Source organism: Tamandua tetradactyla, chromosome 17, assembly GCF_023851605.1.
Source record: "Tamandua tetradactyla isolate mTamTet1 chromosome 17, mTamTet1.pri, whole genome shotgun sequence".
NCBI classification, from domain to species: domain Eukaryota; kingdom Metazoa; phylum Chordata; class Mammalia; order Pilosa; family Myrmecophagidae; genus Tamandua; species Tamandua tetradactyla.
In genome coordinates, this window is record NC_135343.1 from 74,338,658 (window position 1) to 74,354,287 (window position 15,630).

The 15,630-nt window shown below is 42.9% G+C and overlaps 1 long non-coding RNA gene across 1 annotated transcript; it reads left to right on the forward strand.

Annotated features, from left to right (window-relative positions):
- The first annotated feature begins 5,238 nt into the window (after nucleotides 1-5,238).
- Nucleotides 5,239-14,367, forward strand: LOC143661759 (uncharacterized). The gene is made up of 4 exons (XR_013164809.1): nucleotides 5,239-5,384; nucleotides 9,348-9,495; nucleotides 11,049-11,201; nucleotides 14,254-14,367. It is a non-coding gene; the product is annotated as an uncharacterized LOC143661759 (long non-coding RNA).
- Nucleotides 14,368-15,630: the final 1,263 nt, after the last annotated feature.

Sequence of the window (15,630 nt, forward strand, 5' to 3'; positions counted from 1 at the left end):
AGCTCCCCTGGAATGAATCCGTGAGTGGGGGGCTCCTGGTCTGCTCCCTGATCTTGGAATGGAGGTGATGGTGGTGTTGGGCCTGGGAAGGGGCTGGTCAGGCACAGGTGGAGGGCTGGAGCCTGAGCTGCTGGTTCAGGGGAGGGTGCGGTGGCAGCAGGCAGGACTGGGGCGGGAGGAGCAGGAGGGCGCACAGGGAGAAACTGCATAGCGGTAGGAAATGACACGTAGGGCAATAGCTTGAAAGAGCAATAGGGTTTGCTTTGCCTTTTAAAGGAAACCTGTGCATGTTGCAGGGCACTGGAAGGATGGGGGGCAGGGGAGGTCGGGGGGATTTGAGCCATAAGAGGCACGGCTGGGTCTTGGGAGGGACAGGCTGAGGCCAGGGCAGGGGCGACAGACCCTGAATAATTTACCCTGTTATTTTACCCATCGCACCTGCCAGGCTCTGCCTAAGGGGTCGCATTTCAGGGATCCCCCTGCATCTAAGCTGCGGCCCAAACTTTACCCACTCCTCACCCCCAATCTGAATGAATCTTCCTATCCTTTGAGGAATGGAACCTTCTCTTAAATCATCACACATTCCTTCTCACTTCATTGTTTCTGCAACAAGGTCCTCAGCCTTTTCGCAATCAAAAAAACCTTTTTTCTTAAAAAATGAAAAGTAGTTCTTGCTCTAACTTTTGAGACTGCAAGTTTGGCTCTGGGTCTAATGAGCACTGAAAAGAAATACAGATGGTCTTCACCTATGAAAAGATGCTCGGCCTCGTTCACAATCAGAGAAATACAAATCAGCAGTAAGATAACACTTGTTGACCATCACATTGGTAAAATCCACGAGGTGGCAACAGATTCTGTTGGCAGGGCTCTGGGGGAAGCAGGCCCCCTCATCTCTCTTGGTGAGGATGCAAAATAATGCAGCCAATGGAGGGGATTTTAGTTATAGACACATTTGTGCCCATAAGAAATGGCACGGAGCATGCCATGTTTGTAGTATCAAAAGGCTGGAAATAAACCTGTACCCATCACCTGGGGGCTGGGTGAGGAGACACAGCAGGTGTGCGTGGTGGCCTTCATGCAGCTGCAAACAAACCAAAAGGGGAGGCGGGTCCCTGAAATGCTGGTTTGCTCAGGTGGTCACAGTCAATTGTCAGGTGAAAAATACAAGGTGCAAAGCTGTAAATATGGTGTGCTGTCTTTTTTTTAAGAAGGTAGGATAACAAAAATACATATATATTTGTGTTTGCTTGTTTTTGCAAAAGAGATACTGGAATGATAAGCGGAATTCTAATTCTTTTTTAAGGCTATCTCTAAGGAATAGGTGGAAATAGGACCGAGAGCCAAGGTGGGTGTTTACTTTTTAATCATATGGATATCTTACACACTCAAAATAAAATATTGGGAATTTAAAAACTCAAGTAGCCTATTTTGGAAGTCTAAAGCTGAGCACTGACGGCTTCTTTCTCTTGGCATTCCTTCCTTGCAAAGCAGACCGATTGCTATTTCAAGCAAACACTTATCCTGCTTCCCAGAGACATTTGGAGAGGAAGGGAGAGGAGGCTGGGGCCGTCTCCTCAGGTGCCTCAGTGCAGTAGCAGCTGAGCTGTCTGCTGACAGCGAGCAAAGTGGAAGCAGGGTCAATTCGGGGAAAGTTAGAACTGGCTTCTTCAGAACATGAAATCAAGAATCTGGAAAAGGGACGGCCACGGTGGCTCAGCAGGCAAGAATGCTTGCCTGCCATGCCAGAGGACCCGGGTTCGATTTCCGGTGCCTGCCCATGTTAAAAAAAAAAAGAATCTGGAAAAGAGAAAGAAGAATTCTTAGCCTCCCCAAAGGTCAGGCCCCTGGGCCTCTTTCCCACACCCATTCTCCTCCACTCTGCCTCCCCAGCCAAGTATTGCCATATCCATCCTGGTGTGAAAGACAGGGAGAGAGAGATGGGGAGAGGGAGGCAGAGGCTCCTATAAACCGGGCATCTCTTAGAACCTTCCAGGAGTGCCTTTATCTTTGGGTCTCAAGAGCATGTCCCTTGGATGTCAGTGCTGGGGGATTTTTCTAGCTCTTTTTTGATGTTCAAAGGCCACAGTCCTGACACGCGGTTTCTGATGTGAAAACATCCCGCTCTTCAGACTGGCTCCATGTTTGATGTCAGCCCTTTCAAGACTTAAGGATGTGCTCTGTACAACTGCCAAGACGTGGGCTATAAAAGCTTCACTCTTGGCTACATCTCCTTCTCTGATGACAGTCTCTGTGGCACTGAGAACTGACAAAGGGACAGGGGGTGCAGACCCTGCAGCCCTGCCAAGTTATTAAAAGCATGGCAAATCCAATTTGTTACCCTGGACTCGTCTCTTTAATGTGCCTCTTAAATATATATCACAGCCCTTATAAACGTAAATCAGTTTGGGGAAAGACTTTTCCCCTGTTCATCTGTAACATCATTGATTTACATTTTTTAAATGAACTCATCAGAGGACCTAGGCTTTAATCAAAGGCTTCAGAGCCCTCAGTGGGGCCAGGTCAAATCATTGTCAGGTGAAGAGCTGTCTCCAGTGGCAAACCACTAAAACCTTTCATAATTTAGATGAAGACATCAAGGCATAATAGCACATCTTTAAATTACCCAAAGCTTCGTGGGACCTGGCAGGGTCAAGATCACAGTTACCTCAAGGGAACGGATTAATACATCCAAATCAATGAGCTATAACTCAGCCCAGATCATTATGTAGAATGATCTACATTGTTCCTATGTAGAAACAAGGAATCTATTGCATCTAAGCAAAGGTCATTTGTAGAATGACCGGGGTTCTTCCAAAGCGATAAGGTAGCTGTGGAGACAGAAAGGCAAAATTGCCCACATGGGTGGGTGCAGAGGCTCCCACTGCTTTTCCGTCCCTGGCCATGTGTCACTGCAGGGAACCCAGATGGGCTGGAAGAGGGCTGCAGCAGGGTGGGGAAAACCACCGAAGGATGTGTGAAAGGGTTAGTGGCGGTACAGCTGCCACTCTCAAAGGGTTCAGGAGCTGCACCTGGTCCTGCCACATCTGAGGGGCACCCAGGAGGAATGGGCAGACTGTGCAGTGGAGGCAGGCTCTCTCCTCAGTCTAGGTCATTTCCCAAAGTGTGGAATTATCTGTTAATAAAGTATGCACGTTGCATTAGCCAACTGTTTTAGTTTGTAAGCTACAGGAATGCGATATACCAGAACTGAAACAGCTGTTAAAAAGGGAATTTAATAAGTTTCCAATTTACAGTTGTAAGCCTATGGAAATGTCCAAACTAAGGCATCCAGGGAAAGATACCTTAACTCAAGAAAGGAAGATGCCATCTGGAACACCTCTGTCAGCTGGGAAGTCGCATGGCTGGCATCTGCTGGTCCCTTGCTCCTGGGCTCCATTGCCTACAGCCTCTGTTCCTCACTTTGCTTCTCCAGGGCTGGCTTTCATGGCTTGGCTTCCCTTGGCTCTCTCCAGGTTCTGGCTCACTTAACATCTAACAGCAATGTCTGCTGGGCCCCGAGCATCTCCAAACATCTGTGTCTCTATTCTGTGAAGCAACTGTTCTCCAAGCAGCTCTGTTATTTCTGACTCTCTCCAAAATGTTTCCCCTTTTAAAGGATTCCAGTGAACTAATCAAGACCCACCTGCAAGGGGTGGAGTCACATCTCCATCTAATCAAAGGGTCACACCCACAATTGGGCATGCCACATCACTATGGAGATAATCTAATCAAAAATTCCCTGTCCTACAGTATCGAATTAGGATTAAAAGAAACCACTGCTCCCACAAGACTGACTCAGGATTAAAACATGGCTTTTCTGGGGTACATAATACTTTCAAACTGGCACACCAACTAAACTGTAAAAGAGCTATTTTATACTTTTTATTTTTTACGTCCTAGAACGTTTTGTTCAAATGAAATCTTATCTGGAAGCCTAGCATATAAATCAGATAAAAGTAGAGTTATTTGGTTTGAAACAGGGATGGGAACCATGGAACCCATTTGCATGGCCGTGCCTCCCTGCCCCACTCTGCCCTAGACACTCATAAAGGCCTCCTGTGAAACACAGTTTGAAGTCCACTCTGATAAAGAGACCCTTGCACTGTGTGTGAGCTTGGTTATTCTTATTTTTCCAGGTAACCATAACACTTTTATAATCTAACTTCTCTGTGAGAGTTGGCAAGCTGTCAAATGAGATGGGGTGTGATTTCCAGAAAACTCCTGGATAATTTTGTAAGGATGGTTAGGTTTTAAAACATGATCCCGAACTGATATCACGAAGTCAAGCACTTCAGCTATCATGCTAAGCTCCTACATTTTTTATTCAGCAAAGTTTCTATTCCCAGGCATGCACAAGGATGGGATTTGGGGCAAAACTCACAGGTTTATTCATCTGTCTTCTCCTCTTGCTCAGTATCAGGTATAAGTACACTATAAACCACTCCACTGACTCATCTGTAACCCATGAGACCCTTACCAAACAATCTTCACCAGTCATCTCATGAAAAGCCAAGCTACTGCTGCTACCGTCTGATAACAGTGTTTTGTGATGATGAATTCATCTCCTGAAGGAGAAGACATTTAAAAGGCATCTTCTCCTCTCTTATTATATAGAAAAGTCTCATCCATGTGGTACAGACTGTTACCTGCTTCCCAACAAACACTCTCCCCTTCTTCCATAAAAATAGACATTTTAGCTGAGCACATGATCTAGTATTACATTTTCCAGACTCCCCTATATATGGCCATGTGACTAGTTAAGGCCTAGTGTGACTAGGAATATGAGTGGAAATCATGTGTGCAACTTCTGGTTCATATTCTTAAAGGGGAAGCAGCCAGAGCCAGAGAATTTTGCCTTACGATAGACCATGCCTGTGACTGATTTTCATGAAATTTTGCACTGTTTCTGACTTGGTGTTGTATTTGTATTGTTACTGAAATGGTTTAAGGCTTTGTAAAATTGTAACAGAATGAATGTATTTTGTACATAGAAAGAACATGTCTTTTCCGGGTCCAGAGGGTAGAATGTGCCGGTTGGCTGTGTACCCCAGAAAGGCTGTGTTCTTTAATCTCCATTCAATGTAGCTGGGTGGGATCTTTTTGACTAAGTTGTTTCCATGGAGATGTGACCCACCCAACTGTGAGTAGGACTTTCTGATGAGATGGTTTCCATGGCGATGTGCCTCCACCCATTCAAGGTGGGGTGGCTTACTGGAGTCCATTGAGAGGGAACAATTTTGGAAAAATCTTCAGAGCTGGCAGAGCCAACATGAGACCCAGACATTCAGAGATGTAGAAAGAAAATGCCCCCAGGGAAGCGCTCTGAAAACCTGAAGCCAAAAACCCCAGCAGATGCCAGCCACAAGACTTCCCAGCTGACAGAGGTATTCTATACCCAACGGCCCTTTCTTTGGAGTTAAGTTATCTTTCTCTGGATGCCTTTAGTCTGGACATTTCCATGGTCTTAGAACTGTAAACTTGCAACATAATAAATTCCCTTTATAAAAGCCCCAAAAAATTGATCTATGATAAAAACTTTCAAAAAATTAAGATTAAAAGAAACTTTCTCAATCTGATAAAGGGCAACTACTGAAAGCCTAGAGCTGACATCTCTCATAATGGTTAAAGAGTAAGCATTTTTCCCCAAGAGTAAGAATAAAGGAAGCTATGTCCCCTCTCACCACTTTCATTAACATTGAATTAGAGGTTCTATGTAGTGCAGTAAGGCAAAAAAATAAATAATAGAAACCAAAAAAGAAGACGTTACACTGCCTTTGTCCACTGAAGTCTTAACTATGAATGTAGAAAATCCTGAGGAATCTACAAAAAATATTGTGACTGTAATTAATACCACTGAATTGTATACGTGAAGGTGGTTAAAACGATAAATTTTATGTCGTATATATGTAACCATAATAAAAAAAAATTAAAAGAACTGTACCACACAAACAGTGAACCTTAATGTAAATGATAGTGCTTAGTTAATAATACAATAATAAAAACATTGGTTTATCAACTGTAACAAATGTACTGCCCTGCCAGGAGAAGCTAGCTCAGTGTTGGGACTGAACAGAAGCAATGGGGAATTAAGAAAGACAAGAGACAAAGATACAGTTAAAGCTGGGACCAGGTAGGACTCTGAGCTCTCATGGAGACTCAAAGACCCCACCAGGTTCAGCACTGTTTATCTTATAGGGCTGCCAGGTAGAGAAAGGAACAAAAGTGTAACTAAAGAACTGGAAGGAGGAAGCACTGGCTGAACCACCTGCTTTCTTGTGGCCTGATGAGTCTAAAGTTACCCGTTCCCCAAGGCCTCCTTCCACCCCAGACTCAAGCAGCTTTGCAACACTTTAGTTTTTCCAGGACATCAGCTGCCTATTCCCATAGAGGCAGCTTTGCTATTTCTCTACAGCCAACATGTGACCTCTGTCTCATCCGCACCCAACATCTCTCCCTTTTTTATTTTTTAAACGCAGCTCAAAAGTGTTTAATTGGAGGGGTCGGATTTCGTTTCGGAGGTTCCGGATTCCGACAGAAATTATAAGAAACAAGATTAGTAGCAAAAGGATTATAGCCTCAAATACTAAACTGAGTACTTCAAAATATTTAGAGGATTAAAGTCCTGTAATTCACTCAAGATGTCTCCTGCCACTGTAGCGGGATCAACAACTTCATCGTGACTCTTTTGTATGCTTAGAATTTCTTCACGTGATTGTTTTAAATTTAAACTGATATTAAGGTGGCTCCAAGCTTCCTGCAAATGCTTTTGAACTTTAGGTCATTTCCATAATGACTTACTACACGGAACTGATGTCATGCACATGTACTGATAATTAGCGTGGCGTAGCAACTTTTGTCTGAATTTAAAACTTTCTACCTCATTGCCAACACCTATGACTGCAGCCTGTAAAGTATTAAGCTTGACTTCTAATTTAATATCTATTTTTTCTTGCTTTTGCAAAGCAATAGAAGTGTTTTGAGCTAGGTTATTAACAAAATGGGCATTTTGTACATTTTGAGAAAGAACAACTGCAGAAGTGGTTAAAGTGACTAATAATGTGACAAGAGTAACTATTCCAAAAATAATTAGTCCCAGTGCTCAGTGAGGGTGAGCAAGTTGGTTATGCATTTCCTTTAATACCTGGAGGCCTCTATCCATAACCAAGGTCCAGAGATCCCCAAGGTGGGGATCATAACAGAGGACGGCCGGTCAACTACAAAAATTTGGGACCCAGATGCTTGAATTATTCGATTTATACAACTGATAAGATTGCAATTGAAAAACTCAATACTATAATTGGGAATGTTAACATTCCCAGTAAGTAGCACATAAAGGTGTTGGACACATGACTGGAAGTCCAGTACTTTCAGACCCCACATCTCCTAAGTTTGCAAGACTATGGCTTGTTCAGTTAATGAAAGATGTGGCCATAGCTTCCAAATTTCCTTTTGATAATGTCCTTCACTGGTTGTGAGGATGGTTGTAACAAATCCTCCAGTGGTATTTTCATCTTTGTTACTGGTGTCACTGAGATTATGGGCCCAATCAAAAATACTTTGGTTATTCGTTATCGCATATCTATGGACGTGGATACACATACTGTCTCCAAGGGGGATCAATCCCTTGGACCCATCTGAGCTTATGGGGATGGCATATGGCCTAGGTTGGTTGGAATTAAGGGGTTCAAGGCTCATGTTATTAAATCCTTGAAATTTTAACATTTTGCCTATCCAAGAAGACCCATTGGATAAAACTGTAGTTTTAAATTGAGGTTGTGATTCAAGACAATAAGCTTTATTTCTATTTATGGACAAACAGATAGGTATTTGGAGACTAAAACCAGAATAATTAAATAGCTTATGCTCAGGAGTGATATGATAATCAGGACACCCCTCAACAAGGCAGGTACCATTAGTAAATATTGGTACTGATTCTCCTTCCCAGGTAACTACATGTGCTATGGGAGGGTTGGGAAAATAAGTCCAACAAGTTTGGTTCTGCTCTAGGTGGTCCCTTACCATACTTAGCTGAGTGGGTACCAGGGCCATCACGGCGAGAAGGAAACATTCCGGGTTTTTTCCATGCCTTGTCTATGAGTGAGTTCCTGAGTGTCGGATGTTAATTTCTTCAACTGAGCCCAAGTAGGGTATGCCGCGCCCCTCATCGTGTTAGCCATAGGGCGTTGAGTTTGGGCAAAGCTCTGTTCTGCTGGAATGGAGATGATTGGTTTCAGGGGTCCAGCCTTGGCAGTCATGGTTACTCTGAGAACGAGCCTCAGTTTCTCGAACAGTGGGATGAGACGCTCCTCTGGGTTCATGTTGCCTCACAAAGCTTTTGGGGACCCACACTGGTTTAGATGAATTCTCTGGAAAAGCACAAGCATGACCTCTACCCCAAATGAGAATGGGATCAGGGCCCTTCCACTGTCCGGTAGCTAAATCCTTCCACAAGGCATGTCCTTTAGGACTAGAAGATGAGTTCCGAAAAGCCTTTCTATGGCAGTAGTACCCTCCTCATCACAGTTCAAAAAATTTAAAGTAAATAAGGGATGATCCCATAGATTATATGTTATAGGGGCATAGTCCATATTCCCCCTTTTTCGTTTAAAAATTTGTGTTTTGAGTGTTGAATGTGCTCGTTCAATGATTGCCTGACCTTGGGGGTTAGAGGGAATACCTGTTTTCAGTTCAATGTGTAGTTGATGAGCAAATGCTCAAAGTTTTTCTAATACATAATCAGGCCCATTATCAGTTTTAATTTCTTTAAGTTTTCCCAAAGCAGCAAAAGCAGTGAGGTAATGGTTGATTATATGTTTGGCACTTTCTCCAGTTTGTGCCGAGGCAAAAATGAAACCTAAGAAAGTATCAATAGAAACATGGACCCAATGCAGACGTCCAAAAACCGGGATGTGAGTAGCATCCATCTGCCACAGGTGATTAGCAGTTAAGCCTCTTGGATTGACGCCCGTATTAAGAGCTGGGTGATGAATGCTGCACTGACCACATCGCTTAACAATTTGTCTGGCTTGTTCTCTAGGAAGTTTAGACTGTTTTCTCAGTGCCTTGGCATTTTGATGATGGAGACTATGCTCTACAACAGCCCCTTCATAGGGAGTAGGAGATGTGACAGCTGCTACCAACTGATCAGCCATTGCACTGCCAAAAGCTAAAGGACCGGGCAAGTTAGAATGGACATGTATGTGGCCGATAAAGCAATGATGCTTATAGGCCCTGATTAGTGACTGAAGTTTAAAGAATAGATGAAATAATTCCTCATTACTAGTGTGTCCAATGATGGCAGTTTCTACAATTTTCATCATACAATAACATAATTGCTGTCATTGTAGATATTTAGGTTTTCACTGGCAAAGTAAGAGCTAAGATAATGGATGAATTTCTGCTCATTGTGCTGACTGAAAAGATGTTTGAATCATCTTTGACGTGATGGAAGAATAATATCCTGCCCTTCCTGCACTTGAACCATCAGTAAATAAGGTACAGGCCTTGGGCAAAAGAGTTTGAACTATGACTTGGGGGTAAACAAATGCCATTTGCATGGCAAATTGCAAAATTTTATTAGCTGGGTAATGGATATCGATTTGACCAGTAAAGTTGGCTAATAATGCTAACCGCGAAGAACTAGAAAATTGCCATAGCCAATTTTGTTGTTGAACAGTAAAAGGAACTGTGATATACTGAGGTCCAAGGCCCACAAGTTGTAATAACCATGTCCTACCCTTGCTAATTATCTGAGCCCCTAGGTACGGATAAGGAGTTAGCACCTTGGAGAGAGAATGTGACAAGTGTATCCATTCCAAGATCCCATTTTCCTGCCACAGTGCACCAGTAGGGATATGGGCTGTGGCAGTACAAGAAGACGGAGGCTTTGGTCAGGATTATAAGGAGTAAACTGAACTTCCTGCATGGTGGTTTCAGCCTTGTGAAGGGCTAGGCATCCCTCCTCCAACAGCTGTCGGGGAGAGGGGGGTGGAGGGTCACCTTGTAAGGTTTTAAACAAAGGGGCAAGGTCTCCCGTGGTTAACTGTAGGCTCAGTTTGAGCCAATTAATGTCACCTAATAATTTTTGGAAATCATTTAAGGTTGTTAAACAATCTATTCTAATTTCCAATTTGGGGGGATGGATTTTTCTGTTTTCTACAATTTGTCCTAGAGATGAAAAAGGAGCGACTTTCTGGATTTTCTCGGGGGCTATTTGAAGTCCGTGAGCAGTGAGAGAAATTTTTAGCTCACTGAAAACGTCAATTAATTTGCATTTATCAGCACGGCTGATTAAGATGTCATCCATATAATGAATTATATATGCATCAGGAAAATGTTGCCGGACAGGTTGTACAGCTTTGGCCATGAACTCTTGACAGAGTGTCAGGCTATTTGCCATGCTGTGAGGTAAAAATTTCCAGAAATACCTTTTTACAGGAGCCTTATGATTTAGGGAGAGAACACTAAATGCAAATCTTTTACAATCACTGGGACATAAAGGAACAGTGAAAAAACAATCCTTCAAATCTATGACAAATAAATGATGAGTTAAAGGGGTAGCTGTTGGAGATGGCAAACCTGGTTGCAAAGGACCTATAATTTCCGTAATTTCATTAATGGCTCTAAGATCTTACAATAGATGTTATTTTCCTGATTTCTTTTTTACAACAAAAATAGGTGTATTCCATGGACAATTAGTAGGCTCAATCTGTCCAGCATTTCGCTGCTCTTTGACTAATTGTTCAACACAACTGGGTGGGGGTTTTGACCAATGCCCCCATTAAACCTCCTGAGACTGGTAACCTAGGCCTTTTCTACCCTGATGCCTGATCCGTCGTATGGGCTCCATCTGCTCTTGCTGGTGTCCCCTCGTCCTTTATTAGGTATAAATTTTGTTGAAACATTTGATGAGTGACAATAATGCTAGGGATAACTAAAATTATTCCCGTGTGTTCCAGAATATCTCTTCCCCACAAATTAACAGGGAGATTTCAAAGAATATAGGGGTTGAAACAGCCTATGTTTCCTTCCTTGTCTTCCCGTCAAAGGGCGTGAGTACTCTGCAGAGAGGCTGCAGCATCCCCAGTGCCCTGAAGCTCTGAGCTTGCATTTTGGCAAGGCCAGGTGTCTGGCCAGCGTCGAGAGGCGATGACAGATACATCAGCCCCCATCAAGAGGCGATGACAGATACATCAGCCCCGGTATCAAAAATACTCTTAAATGATTTTCCATTGTTTTGTAAGTTTAACTCTGGCCTACCCTTTTGAACAGCTTGACTCCAGTATGCCACATCGGATGACCCAAACCCTTTATTTCCTCGAGGCTCAGATATTGACACTTTTCTGGCCTTAGTGTTAGGAAAAATGAGAAGTTGTACTATTTCGTTTTCCGGTAAAATCTGAGCATGAGTAGTGAGGGCTATAGCCTTTATTTCCCCTGTATAATCTTCATCTATACCCCCAGGTAAAATTGGAAACCCTTTAAGAGACATGCCACTTCGCCCCAGTATTAGACCGACTGTCCCTGTGGGCAGAGGCCCGTATACCCCTGTAGGGCTGACCTGCAGTCCCATTTCTGAAATTAGTACACATCTGGAGGTGGGACTGAGGTCCAGTCCTGCACTCCCTGGGGCTGCTCAGAAGAGGTTCTGAATGAATACCGGTTTGGGGTGTGGCTAGACTGACAGCAGGAACCCCTACTATTTGGCAGGGCTGGGGTCAGCCCCGAAGCCAGTTTCCCTGGAGGTGTCCTAAAGGCGGACCATGGATATCAGTTTGAGAGCGACACTCATTGGCCCGGTGTTTACTGTGTTGGCACTGGGGATGTGTGCCTGGCACTTTAGGGTCTGGAGGCCGCTGTGACATTTTTGACAGGTTTTTGCCTACAGCTTTACAGTGCTTTGCAAAGTGTCCTGCTTTACCACATTTGAAACAGCTTCCACCCCCCTTTTCTTGGCTTTGAAACACCTCTCTGAGGCAGCAGCCATGGCTAATCCCTGCATATGGACTGGCCCAATGTCCACACAAATGCGAATCATTTCTTGAATATTGGCCTTTTTTCTATAGGGTCGTAAAGTAAGTAAAGCTTCCTTACAGGCCTTATTAGCATTTTCAAAGGCCAGTTGCTTTACCATTCATTTTCCTGCTTCAACAACCCCCACTATGTACTCAGCAAACAATTGAGTTTTTTACAAAGTCCTGAAAAGGCTCGTGGAGACCCTGCCAGACTGCAGTGATGTCTAAAATCTTTTCTCCTTTATTGGGTAATTCACGCCAAGTCCTCTGGGTGGCTACAGCCATCTGTTGATCAGCCTGCAAGGTGAAACAAAGCTGTTGTACCTGCTGAAAAGGACCCGTTCCCGTAAGCATTTCTGCCGTTATGGGACCTTGTCACTGTGGATTACGCCCTGTTTGCTCCATGCAAGTTCATGAAAACTGGTTTCCCACAGCAGACAACCCCCGGAGTTAAAACAGGCTTCAGCTATGGTCACCCAGTCATGTGGAGCCATGGGGGAGGTTCCGAGGGTCTCCAACAGGCCAAGCACAAAAGGGGAAGTGGCACCGTACATGGCGGTAGGTGAGTTCAAGTCTTGCAAAGTTTTAGAAGGGACTGGCTTGTGATAACGCAAAGAATTAGCGGGATTGTTAGGGTCTGGCTTCTCCAGGACAGGAAAAACCCAAAACCCAGTGGTATCTTCACCTACAGCTTGAGCCCCAAGAATGCTTTTTTGCAGGGGGAGAAAGTGACGCAGAGGATGGGGTTTTAGATTCAAAGGTTGCTTTCCTACCACTCAGAGCCCCACTAGCAGCAGTACTCAAATGAATGTCTTGCAAAGCTGAATTTAGATCGTTCTCCTCGGGGTCAGAATTATACATTCCTTTTCTTGCTCCCTCCTGTAACTTTATTTCATCACCCCCATCTGACGATTTTTGCAGGGTTGGTTTCTCAGAACCGGGTGCGGGTGGCAGGTTGCACGGGAGCAGAGCTCTGAGGACGGTGTAAGACTGTCACATCCCTGCGCAGTTTCCTGTAGAGTTTCCTCAGTACTGACTCTGCTGTCTCAGTTTTTGGGAGCCGGCCACGCTGTGGGCCAGGATCAATCTGTTCCTGAATTAGGGACCATGTAGAAAAGGTATAAATGGACATCTTATCTAGACCTTCTGCTACATAGCGGTCTCTTCGCCGTTTTCCCACCTTAACCCAGGTCTCCGGATTGTCCATTCCTTCCTCGAGAAACCAAGGACAAGTTTCTTGAACAAAACCTAAAAGGGTACCAAGCTGGCTTCTCTTAACATTTCCTCCCCTAGGCTTAAACATCACCTTTAACATATTCACATATAATTCCAGTTCCTTTGAACCAGAATGCCCTATGATTATTACACCTGGCTGTACTTTCAGGTGCTCCCCCCTACCTTAGTTCTAAACTGTGCGCACACCATGGAGTGTCCCCGCGTCTTGGCTTAGGACTCCTCCGTATTCAGGTCCCTATTTGGGCACCACCTGCCATGACACGGCTCAGTGTCGGGACTGAAAGGGGGTGATGAGGAGTTACGAAAGACAAAGGACAAAGATACAGTTTAAGCTGGGACCACGTGGGACTCTGAGCTCTGATGGAGAGCAAAGACCCCAAGAGGTTCAGCACTGTTTATTTTATAGGGCTGCAAGGTAAAGAAAGTAACAAGAGTGTAACTAAAGAGGTAAAGAAAGTAACAAAAGTGTAACTTTTGAAGGGGAAGGAGGAAGCAGGGGCTGAGCCATCTGCTTCTCTGTGCCTTGATGAATCAAAAGTTACAGGGTTCCCAAGGCCGCCTTCTGCCCCAGACTCAAGCAGCTTTGCAACACTTTAGTCTTTTCAGGACCTCAGGTGCCTATTCTGGTAGAGACAGCTTGGCAATAGCTCTGCAGGGAACATGTGACCTCGGTCTCATCCATGCCCAACACTGAACTAATCCAAAATGTCAGTGATAGGGAAAACTGAGGATGAAATAGGTTATAATATGGGAACTCTGTACTTTCTGTAAACCTAAACCTGGTCTAAAATACAAAGTCCACCAAAAAGAGACATTTGCAATAGCATTACAAAATACTTATGGATAAATTTAATAAAATATGTGCAAAATCTCTACATCAGAAACTACAAAGCATTGCTGAGAGATATTAAAGAAGACTTAAATAAATGGAGTGCTATGCCATAAAATAAAATTTTAAAAAAGCAGAAGCAAATACCCCCTTCCTCTCTCCTTCTTCCTGCAGGCTGGAACACAGGTGTGCAGAAAGCTGTCTTTGACCATGAAAAGCAAAGCAGCACTCCTCAGACAAGAGCAAGATGGAGGAAGTGCTGAGCCTGTGGAGCTGCCATGGACAGCATATCAGATTTTTTTTTTTACTTTTAACTTTTTTTATTGTATAATATAACATATATACAAAGCAAAGAAAGAAAAAAGCAATGGTTTTCAAAGCACTCTTCAACAAGTAGTTACAGGACAGCTCCCAGAGTGTGTCATGGGCTACCATACGATCCTCTCAGATTTTCCTTCTAGCTGCTCTAGAATATAGAGGACTTTAACATTTTTTTACATTCACAATTGACTTTTTTTCTTCTCTTTTTGTAAAAAATATCATATATACTAAAAAGCTATAAATTTCAAAGCACAGCACCACAATTAGTTGTAGAACATGTTTCAGAGTTTGACATGGGTTGCAATTTCACAATTTTAGGTTTTTACTTCTAGTTGTTCTAAGATACTGGAGATGAAAAGAGATATCAATTTTTTTTAGCTTTTTTTACTGTATAGTATAACATATATACAAAACAAAGAATAAAAAAGCAATAGTTTTCAAAGTACTCTTCAAAAAGTGGTTACAGGATAGATCCCAGAGTTTGTCATAGGCTACCATACAATCCTCATATTTTTTCTTCTAGCTTCTCCAGAATATAGGAGGTTAGAGGGCTTAAATACTTTTTTATCATCACAATCAACTCTTTTTTTGTGAACAATAACATATATACAAAAAAAAGTGATAAATTTCCAAGCACAGCACCACAATTAGTTGTAGAACATATTTCAGACTTTGACATGGGTTACATTTCACAATAAAGAGATATCAATTTAATGATTCAGCATTCTTATTCATTTGTTAAGCCCTATCTTCTATTTATAATTCCACCATCACCTTTGATCTTTCCATACCTTTCTTTGGGGTTGTTTGGGTTATGGCAGTTCTAAATTTTTGCTATTGGAAGGGTCTGTTGCTAATATGGGTAGGGAGATAGAACTATCTGATGTTCCGGAGAGGCTGGGCTAGGTTTCAGGACTTATCTGGATCAGGGACCCATCTGGAGGTTGTAGGCTAATGGAAAGTTACTCTAGTGCCTGGAACCCTTGTGGAATCTTATATATATATTGCCCTAGGTGTTCTTTTTTTTTTTTTTAACTTTTTTATTAATTAAAAAAAATTAACAAACAAAACATCTAGATATCATTCCATTCTACATATAAAATCAGTAATTCTTAATACCATCACATAGTTGCATAGTCATCATTTCTTAGTACATTTGCATCGATTTAGAAAAAGAAATAAAAAGACAACAGAACAAGAAATAAAATGATAAGAAAAAAAACTATACGT